Raw genomic sequence first — 7,225 nt, forward strand, 5'->3', positions numbered from 1 at the left:
CAAAACAGACCAAAAAAAAAAAAACCCACCAAAAGCAACAAAATGGACTTAAAAGAAGAAATGTTCTAGCCAGGATTGGGTAATCCATATTTTAAACATTACAAGTGTCACAGGTAATTTCTAGGCAGACCAGGCATTATCTAAATCAAAATGGATATACCTCACTAGAAAACAGCACCAGCAGTTATAAAGTTAAATAGGAACAATTTCCAATAGTTTATTTTCAAAAGCAGTTAGCTGTTAACACTATCAAAAGTAAGTTATGATTTTGAAAATGTCACATATCTTCTTTTTGTTTGCTTCAGTTTATGTAGATATTATCTTCTTAATATGATGACTGCTCTTTAATATTGATCAATTGTCATTGCTCTTCATTGGAGAAAATAAATCACAGTGTGTTAAGATGATTAATGTAACTGTCAGGAGAAATATTAATACATTTATCTGACCTACCTCACATACAAAGACATAATATATATCAGGGTTTATGTGCTTCATTCACTTTGCAAAGCACTGCCTCTGACTTAAGGAAATGTATGCTAAATTATGAATGTGAAAAGAGGAAAAAGCAAGAAAGCCAGGTTTTTTTTTCCTTTTATTTATTTATTTATTTATTTATTTATTTTAATTTTAAATCAGTCTTGAGAAACAAATCGTTTTACCACATGTTTACACAAAACATCATCCTCACCCTGATTTGAAGTTTTGAACAACACAGAAGTTATTAATTACATTTTTAATAATTAAAAACAGTCTACCTTAGAAGAAAATCCATGGATCAAAATAGAGGAAGAGATGATATTGCAATATCCTCTGATCAAATGTAAGCTTTGTGTCTTTGCTCTTTTCCCCACTGATTAGAACAAACTTTCAGCACAAATCCAGGTTTGTTCCTCAGAGAAGGAGCCTGGGTACCAGGCGACAGTGCGGAATCACTGATGATCAGACTTTGCCTGTTGGAACCTGTCCTCACCAATGTATTCTGGGAGGCAACATTTCTCTTCTTCAAATGTGCACAATGCAAGGACAACTCACAGGACTCACTAGCTGTATCAAAAAAACATACAGCACATTTTATTTTAATTTTTTTTCACAATATTTTCAAATAAGAGGGGAACATTAAAGGAAAAAAAAATGTCTTTAGGTCCAACATCATGTGGCATACCTTCCCTCAGTCTTTCCCTAAGACTAAGAGTTGGGCATACACAACTAACATATTCTCCTATATATACATTTGCTCCTCTGTCAGCAGACCTAATATGTAAATATGTAGATAAGATGATAGGTGGAATTTAGAATAGTACCATTTTTGTTTTCTTTTTTTTCCTCAATGACTTATTCACTCAGACATTGTAACTGGTTAGTGCGTGGAAGAGTTGAGTAACTCTGGTTGTTGTTTTAGTTTTAATGGTTTTAGCCTCCTAGATGGATGTATCAAACTCTGAAGAATTTATCCAGACATCACTTGGAAAGCAGCTTTTCTTTGGTGCTTTGAATGTTGTTGATAGCGTGGAATGTTTCTAAGCACTTGTTTGAGTGCTGTGTTGGAGCTTTTTGTTTCCAGTAAAAAACTGATGGAGATCAACACTTTTTTGACACTCCTTTTACCAAGTGCTTATAAAGTGTTTATATCTATAATTGTGTCAAATTATGCTAATTAAGTGCTGAAAGACACTAGTAAGTTGAAGTACTCAAAAAGTGCATTACTCTGAGTGTCACCCCGGGGCTCTTCACAGGAGACACTTGGGGGACAATTTTTTTCTTTCCAAGCACCTTTAGAGCACTTTGTCTTAAAGTGTCTTTCTGACATTAATTTAATTAAAAAAGCAAGTGACAGTTAAGTGCACATGATTTACTCTAATCTCTTGAAATGCAAATGTATTTTAGACTTAAATGCCCTTCCTTTTTTACAATTCTCCATTTTCCTCCTCCATTGTCTCCCACACCTTTTTTTATTGAGTAATCAGTTGCTAAAACAGCTGTGATAAAGGCTGGGAATTAACTCAATTATGAATGATTAGGCAGAAAAACTGAACTATTCAAAGATCAAATATCAATGATGGGGTTTCTAATAACCTTATGAGGAAAGATCATTGCTTAGGGGTAATGCTGTACAGACCTGTGCTGCCCTCAGATTTTTATTCAGCCTGTCTCCAGGGTTTCTCATTAATTCTATGCTGCAGAATTCTAGGGTAGCTGCAGAAGACAAGAGATATGGTTTTCTTCCAGTGAACAAAGGAGATGTTAGTCATTAGCCATACACTGGTTATGCACTAATGAGTTTTCAAATACTAAGTGGTTTGGCCAAGGTGGTCTAGTAAAACGGAAACTTATGTCACACATTAGATGATTGAACTCTGCTGTTGTTCTAAGATGGAAAACCTTTGTATAGCACTATGGGTATTTAGAATGAGAACATATTTTAAAAAAAAGAAAAAGAAAAAAAAAACGAAACAAAAAACTATGTTTTCAAAGAAAAACTCAGATGGCAGTGCAAGGACACCAAAATTTAATAAATGCCTTCCCAAAGAGTGAAAATAGAATAAAATCTGAAGTCTGATAAAAAAATAAACAGGCACTTTTAGGAGTGCTATTAGTGAATATCCTACTTCAAGGGTTATTCTGTTTCATGATAAAATATTTTTGTAGGTGTGCAGATGACAATCCTTATGTTACCTAATTCTGACTAGACTCTATTAAAATGATTTTTCTACTTTCTGAGAAACTGTATTTAATCCCTATGTCAATGTGCTGAGAAAGATAGTAAAGATATATCTGAACTTTAAACATCTTTAATCTTTCTCTTTAGCTTTCATTCTTGTTGCACAGCCTCAGCAATCAGATTTCAACACTCCATTCCTCAGAAAAACTTACAGATTTAGAAACCATAGGGAGATAAGATTCTCCTTTGACCCAAAGACACATTCTACTATCTTACATCTTTGGAAAGTCTTTTAAGTAGTGATGTCTATTGAAATTTTCTAAATAGAAAGAATTTTATTTGGTAATGACTAGATAGTATCAGGCAGGTGACAGGAGTCCATGGGGGAATAGAGGTGAGTTGCTCCAGGTAAAGAGACATCCCAGACAATCTTCACTAGAAGCATTATCTGTAAGGTCCTTCGTAGCCTGGAGTTAGTAAACTGAATTGTTCTTTACATCATTCTCCAGGGAAAGAAGTTTTTCTCACAAGTGTCGCTCTCAATGCAGCAGGAGTGAAGAAGCCAAGAACTCAGTAAACCCTGAGCTTGTTTTGTTAGTTAAAGGTAAAGTACATTTTCAAGGCATATGACACCTTCCCAACAATTGCTTATATTGTGTATGTGCTTGAGTGGCTTACACCACCACGTAAAGTAGTGAGCTTCATGCTATACTGTCCCAGCCCCTCTCTTACCTGCAGGTTGATCCAGTTATCACTGAAGTCAGTTACCAAGGGACCAATTTAGAGTGAGCTGAATAAACTCTCCAGAGAATCAATTAAATGTGGAAATGAAAATTTGAATGGTGATTAGTTTGAACTGTTATTGTCTGTTGCTTGGAAGGAAAGGAATCAGTGATCTAATTGTCTTGTATAAGGTTACCTATTGTAAACCTTATCCCTCTTTTCTGTCCTTCCAGCTACTTGATTGCCTATTTATTTGCAATAGTCTTTAGAGGTAATGAACAGATTAAATTTAGATAGAGGGCTCAGATTTACTGTTGGCTCAGCTCTGCAGAAATAAGTGGAATTAGCCAGGAGAATCAAAATACCTTGTGTTCAGCAACCAAAAGCTATCTGGCCTGTCCATGATTTCTAAAATCCCTCCTGTCGATGCTGGTGTGTTTGTAGAATATAGTTTTAATGGATAATACATAAAGATCTGAAGAANTTGTGTTCAGCAACCAAAAGCTATCTGGCCTGTCCATGATTTCTAAAATCCCTCCTGTCGATGCTGGTGTGTTTGTAGAATATAGTTTTAATGGAAAGAACAGAAAGTACTGAAATATAGAATACGTTATGTTACCTAGATAAAATAATTGTCAGAATGAGTAAAACTAAGCATTTGAAGGAGAGGATGGGATGGTGAAGGAATTATTCTTCCATTGGGGCTTTGTGTCATTTGGTTAGTTTCTTATGTGTTTCTTATAAAAAATAATATTATTTGTTTATTTGAGGTAAAACAAAGCTGAACTGGTTTGGACCATGGTCTTTTTAATATGAGATGCATATGATCCATTGAATATTGTGCATAGTTAGACAAATGGTGTTGGTTACTGTTATATAAATGACTTTGTAATCAAAGCATCAGCCAACAGATAGCTTCCAGCGTTGTTATTGTAGTACATGCTGCCAGTATTCACTAATTTGAAGGTATGATGGGTTTGAAAATCTCAAATTCTCTGGCAGACCTCAGGACATCTGCTGCTTGTCTGACTAGGAAAAGTGAGACTGATGAGCATACACAATTACAGGATCATTAAGGTCCAGATTGTAAAGCCACAGACATATAAAAAGCTGGACAGAAAGGGAAAAAGGGAAAGGGTAAATTTAAAAAGAATGGCTCCTATTTGCACAGGACACAAGAAAGAAAATCATGGGAGCAGGAGGAATAAACAGTTACCTGCAGGTACATGCCATTAAATTGTGGTGAAGCGTTTACTGTGGACTGTGTATTTCCATGTAGCATGAAGGGGTTCTGGGGCTTGGCTGTACAAATCTCTGGTGTAGCAAAAGCACCACTAAGCATTTAGGCCTTCGACTCACGGTAGCAGAAATGGTGGCACATCTCAGTTTTTACTTTTTGAAATCCCATTTGCATGAATGTAGCTCTCAATAACAACATCTTATTTGATGAGTAGCTTATGCTACAGATTTTTTTTAAATAAAATATTAATAGGTGACATACTTGGCAATTATTTTCAAATGCTGTAAACTTATATATATCTTCCTTATGCAGTCATAACTCCACTGATTTGTTTTCCCCTCTGCACCTACAGTAAGTTAGTTTTCATAAGGATGAAAAAGTGCCTCCAGAGACAACACATTGCTGAGAAGAATTAGACAACCAAAGGTAATAGATCTTTTAATTTAAGATAGGGCCACTTGCCATTTCTGTTCCTTTAAAAAGCAGTCAATTCTAATTATAGAGATTTATCTTGGATTAAGGAAGAGAAATACTAAAGTAAGCACTACTGCTTCTAGTATAACTCTAGGGTTAAAGCTTTTCTAAATGGGAATTATGTGCAGTGAGGACAATAAAGTGACTGCCATAATTCTGAATTAACTGTTCATGTCATAGAAGTTTTGTTCTGAAAATGGTTTCCTTTTAACATTATGTTTTAGTTTTGTTTTGTTTGTTTGGTCTTTAAATACCACCACTCATCATCTATGTTGGGGGCAAAAAAAAAAAAAAAAAAAAAAAAAAGAATGAGGCAGAGGTTTTTTTTGAGAAGAATGGATTTCTATGGATTTCCATTCCAATGGAAGAACACTGTTGTGATCCATCTTAACTCAAATATTTTCAGAGTCCAAATGAAATAACAAAGGTTTCAGTAAAAACTACAGATCCCCAGTTGGAAAAACTTTAACATGGAAAGATTAACTTTCAGTACAGTTTCAAAGACAACTGTTGTGTTTCCTCAACTTCCCCTTTGCCTCACATCCCTGAAATGTTTTTGATTTTATCATGTCTTCCTTTTTTTCTGATAATGTTTGTTCTCCACATGGAAATTCTTTAGTACTCATCAAGATATCTGGTATCCTTCCTTGAGATATCATTTATCATGGGACTGTTTATCCCTTTTCTTATCTGGGCCACAGATGTGCTGGCCTAGATTTGGAGACTTCATTCTTTTCTGAGCTATCAAAAAATCAATGGAGAGGAATGGGACAACAAAAATGAAACCACGTCCAACAAACATTCACAGTCTTTGCAACTCTTTAGATACTCTTCTTTTGTCCTTGTCACATGTAGAAAATGTGGCCTGACTTTATTTAGTATAGTAAAAGATCAGTTTGTGCCAAACTGTTTCTGGTGTTTCATTGTTATCCGTGTGGGGAAAGTGATGGAAAAGCTGTGCTACTGCTCTCAAAGACCTTGGTATTAGTATTGCACAACCTGCAATATTCAGCTCTCAGTCTGTTTCTGAGGCAGAACTAAGGAGTCAAAGTATGTTTTTAGTACATTTTATTATGGATATCTGTGATCTTACAGTAAAAACTACAAGCCCCTCTTAAAGCATGTATTCATAAAATATGAAGCAAGAAGACTTTTATCATGCTCTATTTATGTATAACAAAACTCTCTATATGCTCGTAGCATGAGTATTTTCTGTAATTTCAGTTGAGGACTGACAGATAATATAAGAATTTGGAATCAAAGTAAATACCAAGATCTGAAAAATGTGCATTTTGTTTTTCATGTTTTATTAATTTAATGTTCTTGAACTAATATGATGATGATAAGAAGTTATGCCTTTCCAATTGCATTATACTTTATTGCTTGTCACCCTGTTCTAGTATTTCTGAACACAGATATATCTGGAGTTCCATTAATTTTCTTAAGAAGATAAAGACCACATGAGAAGTCACCAGGAAGGAATTTTTTAAGGGCATCTATGTGCACAAAATAAAATGGTAAATACTTATGAAAGAGCTACATCTAAAGTTACCACAATGCAATATAAATCAACTTAAAATGAAAATGTGGCTAACCTTAACTGCAGTATTTATTGATGTAGTTTTCTTAGTACAGATGAGAGCTGAAAACTTGTTCATATATCAATTAAATGCAAGAAGGGGCATAACAAACAAAGCAAGTTAGAAGCCTTATAGCAGTACAAATATCCATTTGAATTTCAAGTGTCGGGTTTTGGACATGTTATTTCTTTGTTGTGAAAAGTAGAAGTATATGTTCTACTCCAACAGTTTGGCCAGAAGATGCACTAAGGATATAAAACTGGAGTTTGGAGCCTTTGCCCAATGACAGAAATGTATCTGTAGACTGTGCTCTAGTGTTCTGTTAAGCTTCTTTCAAAGCATAAGATCAAGAATGAAAACAGAGTCTTGGTAGCATGTTGGAAGGTAATGAGAAGTTTGAAGAACACTTCAGAATCTAAATGAGATGTTCTGAGATCTCCCTTTCTCCTACACCAATAGATCATCACTGATTACCCTCCATACGTTTGCAGACAACACCAAGTTGCGAGGAAGTGTTGATCTGCTGGAGGGTAGAAAGGCACTACA

The 7,225-nt window shown here is 35.0% G+C and overlaps 1 long non-coding RNA gene across 1 annotated transcript; it reads left to right on the forward strand.

Annotated features, from left to right (window-relative positions):
• Positions 1–3,174: 3,174 nt before the first annotated feature.
• On the forward strand, positions 3,175–6,645 carry LOC116653800. Its single transcript, XR_004308268.1, has 3 exons — positions 3,175–3,266; positions 4,978–5,051; positions 6,500–6,645. It is a non-coding gene; the product is annotated as an uncharacterized LOC116653800 (long non-coding RNA).
• The last annotated feature ends 580 nt before the right edge of the window (positions 6,646–7,225 follow it).

Source organism: Coturnix japonica, chromosome 8, assembly GCF_001577835.2.
Source record: "Coturnix japonica isolate 7356 chromosome 8, Coturnix japonica 2.1, whole genome shotgun sequence".
In the NCBI taxonomy this organism is placed as follows: domain Eukaryota; kingdom Metazoa; phylum Chordata; class Aves; order Galliformes; family Phasianidae; genus Coturnix; species Coturnix japonica.